The sequence below is a fragment of the Hipposideros armiger genome, unplaced genomic scaffold (genome assembly GCF_001890085.2).
Source record: "Hipposideros armiger isolate ML-2016 unplaced genomic scaffold, ASM189008v1 scaffold_168, whole genome shotgun sequence".
In the NCBI taxonomy this organism is placed as follows: Eukaryota; Metazoa; Chordata; class Mammalia; order Chiroptera; family Hipposideridae; genus Hipposideros; species Hipposideros armiger.
Genome location: NW_017731518.1, coordinates 699074 through 709527, shown reverse-complemented (window position 1 = coordinate 709527; position 10454 = coordinate 699074). Strand labels below are relative to the sequence as shown.

The 10454-nt window shown below is 42.8% G+C and overlaps 1 protein-coding gene across 3 annotated transcripts in view; it reads left to right on the top strand.

Annotated features, from left to right (window-relative positions):
• Positions 1 to 10454, top strand: part of TXNRD1 (thioredoxin reductase 1) — a 78673-nt gene that overhangs the window by 17737 nt on the left and 50482 nt on the right. The window contains exons 1-2 of one of the 3 annotated variants that reach the window (XM_019651887.1): positions 1895 to 2003; positions 3499 to 3608. The exons of 1 other annotated variant lie outside the window; for it this stretch is intronic. The gene's annotated coding sequence lies outside the window, so the exon portion shown is untranslated. Of the gene's footprint in view, positions 1 to 1894; positions 2004 to 3498; positions 3609 to 10454 lie in introns of those variants that run through there. One more of the 3 variants, XM_019651888.1, reaches the window with a different exon arrangement.

The following is a 10454-nucleotide window of genomic DNA, read 5'->3' as shown; positions in this document are numbered from 1 at the left end:
GCTGAGCTGCCAACAGGTAGCAGGATGGCTCAGCTAAAAAAAAAAAAGAACTACACGGAACTACTTTAGGGATTTGTGCTATAATTTTCTAACTGAAGAATAGTGTGAAGTTAAAATGCCTTATCTAGCCTTTTCTGGTATGCTGTTAGAAAACATTAGCTATGGTAACTGACCTGTCTGTCATACAAGCTTATTAGAAGTCAATCCTATCACTTGCTTTTAGTACATTATTTCAAGGTAAATGATTTTAAAGTCCCTCTCCTAAGACATGCTTTTGAAATAAGCTGTGGTTTCTATATATTTTTAAGAATGAGGAGCTTATGACCCTGGTTCATGGGCTGTTATTGTATAGATTAAAGGAGCTAAGGCCTATAAAATGGTTAATACAGTTTATTTTCTCCCTTAGTTCCACCTTTCTTTCCATCGCATTTTTCATTCTTTGTTCCTTAAATCCCATTGTTTCCTGAACACCTATGTACTAGCCCCATTCTCTGTTCTAAGAATCAGGTGAGGCACGTACTCATGTAAACTCCTGGTAGTTATCATGCAGGGAGAGTGTCAGCTTAGTGCTGCGTGGGTGAGACGCTTGAAAGGGGCTCAAAAGAGCGACTGTGGTTGCCTGCCAGGTCAGAGAAGCTGTGGCTTCTCACAGCCCTAAGAAACCAGCAACCCGAGCCGGCCGAGTGGCGCGATGGTTGGGAGCTCGCTTGGGATGCCAGAGGGCCCCGGTTCGGATCCCACATATGAGGGCCAGTGAACGCTGCCCTTCACAGCTAAGATGCTGAGCAACGGCTCAACCTGGAGCTGGGCTGCCGTGGGTCGCTGGTGACGGCGTGGGCTGCAGCCCATGTGGCGGTGGGTTGCCGTGGGCTACCGTGTGTAGTGAGCGGCCAGCGGCCGCAGTGAGCAGCGCAGTGACGGTGCCAACTTGGGCCAGTGGAGCAACGTCCTCCACAACTAGACTGAAGAACAAAACGACAGCGGCTTGTCTGTTCCCCTTCCCCCGACTCCCCAGCACTGTTCCCATCCCCCCAATTCCCCAATAAAAATCTTAAAAAAGAAAAGAAACCAGCAACCCTTTCACCCCAGTGTGCAGACAAAGAAGTGGGGGGAAGACATTCATTCATTTACTTATTCAGTAAATATTCATAGCTACCTACTAGTGCAAGGTGCTGAGTAAGAATATGAGTAAGTGCAGGGAAGTATAAGAGAGCATGGCTTACTTGGATAGCTGCAGGTAGGTTGGCATGGCTGGAGTTAAACAGTCACTCAGTTTGCCTTAAAACAGACATGACCGACCCAAACTTGAGTGGGATGAGGAAGAACTGTAAAGGGAAGTGATGTGTTGGTGAGAATTTGTCACTTCCTTCAGTATCGGTTAGGATGAACTAATAAGCCTGGTAACTTCCTTTAGGGAATTGCCAGGCTGACTAATCCATTACCTGAGGGCAATAGGTCCCCAACTTTGCTGTTCAACTAGCATCACCCAGGGAGTTAAACTCAGATGCCCACGGTTGCACCCCATACAGATTACATCAGACTGTCTGGGGATGGGAGCCAGGCATCAGCATTTTTAAAGATCCTCACGTGATTACAACTGGGCAGCAGAGTTCTGGAGTCACAGCCTTAGGGCATAGTCCAGTTTTGTTCATTTAAAACCCACTTATATTTTGGTTCTGGTTCCAAACATTCCTTAAATTGTTTTTGCTCTTTTCTTGGGTTGGGGGAGCTATGAACAGGAAGAGGATATGTTGTTACCCAATTAGGGGAACCTAGTCTGCTAAACCATTAGCGTAGGTTGCCAGGGCTGCACGCGGAGTGGATTTTTGCTTTGTCATTCTGACTCTGGCTGTCGGCCCGCCCACTCAGGGAAGGGCGTGGCTTCTTGTAGCCATTAGGAACCTGCAACCCATTTCCCTCTTTGCTTCAGTCCCGCATTGCATCTGAGCGGAAGGTGGTGGGGCGACTGAAGAAGAACCTGGTGTCCTGCAGCTCGTGTTCATGTAAGCTTTGGGTTAACGAGAACGGACAAAGCTCAGGGTGTTCAGGCTGTGAGCACGCTGGAAACGTGAGCATCCGCCTGCCGGGTGCGTGATAAATGCAGAGGGAGTGGAGATGTTTTAAAGGCGTGTCTGAGTAGGGGTGAGGCTTTTCTAAGGCAAGTGAGCTTCTTGGCGCGGCGTTCGTTGTTTTGCCCGGGTCAGTGAAAGCTTAGCCCGTGTTAGGTGACACCGGCACCCTGTCGGCTGGTGGTTTCCTTCCTCTAGCTCTTCTTTGTAGAGACAGTTTTCAGAATATCTGAGAAAATGGGTTTTTGTATCATTTGTTAGTGCACGGGTGTTGCTATCTAGATAATGTGAATAAATTGACCGATTCTCGAATAGCATTAAGAGTGTAACAATTTAAGGATGCCATTCAAGGAATTTGTACACTGTTGAATCCTCAGAAATGCTGAGAGGTTGGCCAATCATATGTATTATCATATTTACAAGTGGGGAAACTAAGACCCAGAATCATGACTTGCTAGGCAATTAAACGGGACAGCTAAGAGTGGGACCCGTGCTTTATCACACTATATCACAATACAGGGTAGCGGGATCAAGCAAGCGTACATCACGCTGCCGGAGTGTGAGTCCTGGCCCTGTTGTTGACTAACTAGCTGCTTGAAGTTGGGCAAGTTAGTTTTTCTTTGCCCGTTTCCCTATCTGTGAAATGGACCCGATAGGCTCCACTTGAAAAAGGTAGTTGTGAAGTTGTTTATGCAAAGCACTATAGAAGTGTTAGCTGGTATTGTCATTATTATTATCAAACAATTATCCTTTTGAGTGTTGGTGTGGCTTTTGTCTCATGAATGGGCCTGGTGTCAGTGTAACTGACTCATTCTGTGTTCACCCCTTTGTAAAACTGGACCGTATGCTCCCATATGGCATGTAGGGTGTTGCTGTATTGCTTCAAGCTTCTTAAATGTCATCCTAAATGGGCAGTGTTCTTAACTTTCCCCCATGGGTCCAAATTTCAGAGGAACCTTGGAAATTGGATTTTGGCATTGTGTATAGATGCAGACTTCAAAGGAAGATTAAGTTGGGAGGTGCTTTATAAAAGCTGAAATCATTGTGCCTTAAGCTTCCTTTTTGAGGCCTGCCTGAATTCTGGATTTCCTGGGAAAGCAGGGCGTTTAAGTTTAGCGAGACTTGCTGTGATTGGAGTCTGACCGGAACTCTGGCGTTAGTAGCTGGCCTCCAGGCCATGTTTCCAGCTTCTGTGCCCGTGTACCGGGTCCAGGATCCTAGCCCGGTTGCGGGCCTAGGTCACTGACTGTCAGGGCTGAGGCAGGTGGCGCTGTCCGGTGGGGAGGCGGTGGTGCGCGTCGCCTGAGGGCGCGCTGTTGGGGACGCGGAAGCCCCGCCCCGGCCGCGCACTTCCCGCCGCCGCCCCGCCGCCCCGCCGCGGAAAGCCTGGAAAGCCTGACCCGCTCCGGTTTCTGCTTCTTTGCCACAGAGGACGGGCGGGGCCTCGAGGGAGCGCTGTCCGAACTGACCTCGGAAACCGAAGTACCCGTTGTGTTTGTGAAAAAGAGAAAGATAGGCGGCTATGGTGCAACTCTGAAGGTAGGTTGCTTCTTTCGCCCGCTTGAGCTGGGAGTGAGGCCCTGGAGCTTACCGTGGTCGCAGCCTTCCTTTCAAAACCAGGGTGCATGTGAACGAACCTCTAAACGGAGCCCACGCTTAGAGAACGACAAAGAGACACACGGGCTAGCTCACGTCTAATCGATGTTGAGACGTTGGGTAAATTTCAGAACTGGGCAAAGGAATATGTATGTAACTATTTTCACCTTTTAAAATACGTTTTAAAAAGTGTCCATTTCCTCCTATTGTCCCTCCTCTTTCTCTCCCAGTAAATCTAAATAATTTTGAGCAGCAGTGTAAACTGCTGAACGTATTGTTTAGGGAAGTACTAACAAAAGGGAATCAGGGAATCAGGAAGCTTATCTTATTCGTCCCTATCATTTTCCTCTTTAATTTTCTGGGAGGGAAACCCACAAACCTCTGGCTCAGGGGAGAGCAACCAGGAAGCTCCTTTGAGTTTATTTCTCTTCAGGTGCCTCTTTTCTAGCCCAGACTTAACAGGCAGAGGAAAAAGAGAGAAATAAATCTTTCCTTTGGTTGGTGGCAAGCGTGGTGGCACTCCTATCTTGGGACCATCCTCTGAGGGGTGGATGGGTCATGGCCTAAAGTACTGGCAAAATGCTTGGAGGCTGGGTGCATGTAGTTTAAGGGGACATGCGACATGGATGATGTTCTACATCAGGTGTGGTTGGTTACCAGGTTAGAAATCCTCATAATCCGGTCCTCACCTTGATGCATCTGCTGTAATTTTTGCTGATTATCTTTTTGTCCTTGTCTATTTGTATCTGTATAATTTCTAAGAAGTAGAACTCAGGCTTGAACGTTGCCTTCTGAGAAAGTAAACATGAGGCCTCAGTTAAATGTAAAATCTATTTAGATGTGTGTGCCTTTAGGAAGGATATTAACAATTTGCATTTTTATTTACTACTTCTAAGAGAATCTTATTTGTGTTTTTGAAAAAGGGATGTACGAAATGAAGATAGACTTCAAAAACAAATAGCAAATTAATGGGGAATGATTAAAGAGATAAAAAGGCTTTGGCTTGATTTAAAATATGTTGTGTTGAGAGAGGAGGTTCAAGATGGCGAAATAGAAAAAAAATATGTATTGTGTTACTCAGACCTTTAGTTTGCAAGGAAAATGAGACAAAAGTCTATCAATGTTTCTTCCTGTCTGATTGTGTTGTTTGGTCCACCTGTGTCAAATTTGCACTTAAAAAGTTATATAGGCATTTGATCTTTGTATAAATTCTACAGATGGTCCTGGTCTTAACATCAATGGGAGTAAAAAGAATTACTGATTTTATAAGCTTTGGGCCCATTTTACTGATATAATCTGATGTATTCAATTCCACGTAATCATAGCTAATTTCATTTAGGGAGCTACAATGCTATGAATGAAAAGCACACCACCAACTCATAATGAAATCATTTAGTACATCTCTTTTAAGTAAACTTACCACTCTACTTTGTATCATTTGATTTATTATTATTATTATTTATTATTATTTTTTAAAAAAGATTTTTATTGGGGAATTGGGGGGATGGGAACAGTGCTGGGGGAATTGGGGGAAGGGGAACAGACTAGTTGCTGTCGTTTTGTTCTTCAATCTAGTTGTGGAGGATGTTGCTTCACTGGCCCAAGTTGGCACCATCATTGCGCTCTTCCCTGGCGAGGCAGATCAGTCGCCGGCTTCTGGACGGCCGCTCACTGCGGCTGCTGGCCGCTCACGCTGGCTGCTGGCTACATACGGTAGCCCATGGCAACTCACTGCCACAGGGACTGCAGCCTACGCCGTCGCCGGCAACTCATGGCAGCCCAGCTCCAGGTTGAGCTGTTGTTCAGCATCTTAGCTGTGGAGGGCAGTGTCACTGGCCCTCATATGTGGGATCCTAACCGGGGCCCTCTGGCATCCCAAGCGAGTTCTAACCATTGCGCCACTCGGCCGGCCCAATTTATTATTATTTTTAATGTATTAAGAAATGGAGGAAGGGATGCAACAAGGTAAGGACACTAGTTTGAAACATCTGTGAATTTCCAGCCCATTGTTGCCCACATTTGGGGCTAGATGGTGAGTTCTGAAAATCTTTAGGGAACATTGGGTTTGAGTGGAGAAAGGCATTTATTTAGTGGAGAATGGAGTGATTATAGGATTAGTGTTATAATCCTAAAGTCCACACCTTAAAAAAAAAGCTTATGTTTTCGTACTTTAATTGCAACATAAATAATGGAGAGGGAGCTTTTTAAAATGTCTGCTTTTCCTTCTCTTAATATTGTTTTTTCCTTTGCCTCCTTTCCTCTCAATAAATAATATCAACAACTGCAGAACTTACCATTCTTTCATTGTACTTTAAAAGACAAGGGAATGAGAATCCTCCTGGAAGGAACTGATAAGCTTAGATGATTAACGTTTAAAAGAAGTGTGTTTTAAAAAACTGCAGCCTACGGACCACCTGCACAGAATCCTCTGGAAGTGTTTTTGGAACGTACATGCCTGGGCTTTACCTGAGGTCTTGTTAAGTAAACCTTCTGGAAGGGGTTAGGATCCGTCTTTATGTTTTTTTTACACAAGCCTTCCTCAGGTAATTCTTATGATACATATCAAGTTTGAGACTGACTTTAAAGTATAAGGTAGTTTGGTCAGGATCAGTTGCTAAATTAGAAGTGGGGAAAACAAAGGACTGCTCTTTAATACCCAAAATATAATAGAAGATAGCAAATGGTAACTCAACAGGCGAGTAACACTGTACCTGAATAGAACAATAGGGAACTATGCTATCTGTGGTTAGCACTTGTATGTCCATGTGGAAAATTGGAAATAGGGAGCGACTAAGTTCTGAGAACTATGACTAGAGTTCTAATTGCTCAAAGACATCTGGCTTTCATGAACATTTTAGCTCTGCAGGGCAAGATTGCAAGTATTCTCATAGGAACCTGTCTTTTATGTAAATCAGCGTCTCCAGGATTCCAGAATTTTGAAACCACTTGTATTAAGAGGAAAAGCAAAGTGAATGAAAAAGTGCATATTGGACTATTAAGTGCTGGACATAGTTAAGACTGTAGGAGTTTGAGATAATAGCCTTGGGAGATAAGACTAAAACTGGCAACATGGGACTTAATTTCTTCAAGGCAATAATACTTACCAGGGCCTGATTGTTTCCCCACATATGTGCCTACTTTTGCCCAGGTTGTCTCAGGTACTCATTTCCTGTTGCCTACCATTTCACAGTCTGGAACTGGCCTTCACTTTTGACCTCCTTCCCCTTCCAGTCCATCTGCTGTCAGAGTTATCGTTCTAATTGCTTCTTAGCTGCCTCAGATCTGCATCCAGGATAAAGTGCACATTCCTTAGTTTGGCATTCTGTGTCCTCAAAGGTCTGGGCCCCACCTACGTTTCTGGTTATCTTCTCTGCTCCTTCACCTCCAGGAAGCTGCTGGGAAATTCTGTTACAGCTTTAGTCCCTAAAATTTCCCTTCTTCATTCTGTTCTGAATTTCAGTTCCTGACTTCCTGCTCAAACCCACTTTTCTAACTGCCTGTTTTGGAGTATCCGGCCAGGTTTGCCTCCTCTGTACTCCCATAAATCATCTGAAAAGGAGGAATCCTGCCAATGAATTTTTTTTGGCTGACATATAAAAAGTGGAGAGTTAGTCTTATTCTTCGTGCCTGTGATTCCAGGTCTATCTCAGATAGAACTCAGCAAATACTTAAGACATGCCTATTAATGAGACTAGCTACTGTTTATTGGATGTCTCCTATGTGCTAGACTCTAAATGCTGTAAAACTAGTTGTTTAAATCCTCAGTAGTCTTATGAAGGAGGTGATATTATCCAGCTTTACAGGTGAGAAAATTGAGGCCCTGAGAATTTAAGGAGTATGTCCAGACTACACAGCTAGTTAAGTGGCAGAACCAGGAATAGAACCTAGGCCTCTCTACACAGTTCACTGTGGTGTACTCACACTCCTGGCACCTGGGCTTTGTGTTGTTGCAGTTGGGGGGTACATACCTGATCTCCCAGTGTGATGGTGTGCTCATGATTCAGGGCTGAGCCCATGCAAATCTTGGTATTCCTAGCATAGCTCAGGCAAATTGGAATTCATTCATTAGATGCTTGCCGAGTAGAACTGCATTCCTCTGTGCCTACTAAATTGTATGTTCCATTAGGACAAAAATGATTTATTTTTATATCTTCTGGTGTTTTTTTTTCACACCTATGCATTCAGTTAATATTTGTTGAATGAATGGATGATAGTAGAACAAGAGGAGATTCACGTAAGTGAGGTATTTAGCTACAAGGTGTCTGATTTTTGTGAAGGTGAACTGTCCGTCAGAGACCAGCACATAAAGCGGTTCAGAATTTTAAAGAGCTGTAATATAGTGTACAACACTATAATAATAGTGTTGGGCAGTCTGTGCAGATGTGTCCAGATCAGTTGAGAAGAAAGTCACGTTATGCTCATCTAGCTTCTATTTATTGAGCACCTATATTCTTGAAATTGAGCTAAGCCCTCTCTTTGTTACCTCAAACACAAGTCTGTAGGGCAATGTATTAATATATGTTTTAAAATACATTTGTCAACAAATGTTGGTGATTTTTCTTACCAAGAGGTACAACCATTCTATATGGCAGAGAAGACATACAATAGACTCCTTTTACAAATGAGGAAACTTGAACTCCTTTTGATCGGAACCCAGGCCTCCAGAGCTGATGCCTTCCAGGCTGCCTCCTTTAAAAGCCACATCCCAATGCTTTCCTACCCCTTGTCTGTCAAAAGGATGCTCCTGGTCACCTCTGAGTTCTGAGGTGTCCTCCCAGGAGAGGTGATAATTGCCTTGTGACCTGAAGCATTGTATTCTCATCTCACGCCCTTGTTTACATTAGTTCTTGAGGCTTGGCAAGTCGGGCAGCGCTGGGTTTTCTGGTGTCAGTAAAGTGTGTGACTTTTGACCACAGAGCAAGGATGAAGGTTTTGTATACACTCGGAAATATTTCAGTGACTGGCTCCAAATGATTTTGTAGGACTTGATTGTCATTTTATCTTTTATTTCACTAACAATAAAGCAATCTTATTTGAATAGAATAGTCATTCAAAGCCTCTTTTGGACACTGGGTTTTTAAAGAATCGGCTGAAATCCAAGGAGCCATTTCAGGAGAAAAATGTGCACATGGAATTTTGTATATAGTCTCAGACTTTTTAAAATTATGTGGACCTGCTTTAGAATATCTAGTAGAGAGTTTTATTCTTCAAACTACTCTACACACTTTCATTAGTTGAAGCTTTAGGTTTTAAAATTTTATTATATGGCAAGTTTCACTGGTATTTGTTATAGTGAAATATATTCCTGTATTCCTCCTTATGAATGTAACCTTTAAAATATTTTTCTGTTCCTAAAACATCCAAGAGTAAAGCCTACTGGTTTGTGTGTATATTTTTCTATTTGGTGTCTAATGTTTATTGAACATTTGCTATCTTTGGGATAATTTAAGATTTATTAAGAACCTACTCAACAGTTGATGAAAATATTGTCAAATCTATTGCATAATTTTCATTCAATGCATACAGTAACTTTGATATAAGTAGTAGTAGTCCCATCTTACAAAGGAGGAAACTGGAACACTAATGGCTAGTAAGTCAAGATTGGAACCAGGTTTGCCTCCACTGGCCATAGTCTTTTCAGAAACTCATTTGAAAAACACAGATATCTACCTTAATCATAGCAAAGTTTACCTTTAATACTAAAAAACCAAACAAAGCAAAAATGTACACACACAAATATAACCTTACAGGAAATTAAGATGAAAAAATATACCTAACATCCTGCTACTTTGATAAATCAAACTAGGACTTTTACAGTGTCTCTTCACAACTCAATATTAAATACGCAGATACCCTGGAAAGGTGAGGGGAGAAAAACTGCTGTGAAAGAAGGCACAAGAAAGTTTAGGAGGTACCTTAACAGCAGGATAAGTCTCTCAGAGTGTGGGACTCCTACCTGACTTGTTCCTGGCTTTGACGCAGAAGTCTTTAAGAGAGTAAAACACCTATTTGTTTTAGATTAATCCTGCAGGAGAAAGAGAGAGAGAGAGACTGACCTGTGATCTGTGACATCCATCCCATCATGTTTGAGTTGAGCGCTGGGGGTTCTGGGAAAGAGCTCAAGAATGCTTGGAATGAATGAATCTGAACTGCTGGCAAAGGGACTGAAAAATAATACAGGAGGAAAAACTGAAGAAAGGAAATGGAGAGCCTTATTTAGCCCTTGGCAGCAGCTCCTGGAAGAGGACGAAGTGGAGGAGTGGAGCTAAATTATGTTGGAGGCCAAGCTGTGTGCCATTGGTTGCCTGAAGTAGTCTTATTGCATGAAGAAGGTAGACTTATAGTGATTTCTTTGAAGTAATAGTGCACTTATGCTTTCTGTTAGAAGTCATAGAGAAGTTTAGAAGTATAACTGAAATTGTGTGTTGCTGTTCCTTCTTTAAGCTGCATTTATTATAATTACTACTAGTAATTTGACCTTAGGTTAGAAAGCTACCCTTTAGTGATTTAAAGATGCACGAGTATAGAAACCCCATTCTTTAAATGATTAGGGAAAATCAATAGACTTCAGATTTTTATTTTGAGGTGACATCTGAACCTTGCACTCTAAAGACTGGTTTAAGAAGGCAGAATATGCAAATGTGGCTCCTCTGAGGATGATAGAAGTTACATGTTACGAAGGTTCTTAGGGACAGGCATGTAGCATAGAATGAACTCAGCACAGAAATCACAACTTAATAATATGCTTGTCTTGATGTGTTCTGTTGCTTCAAGCAAGTTGTGTGGGCT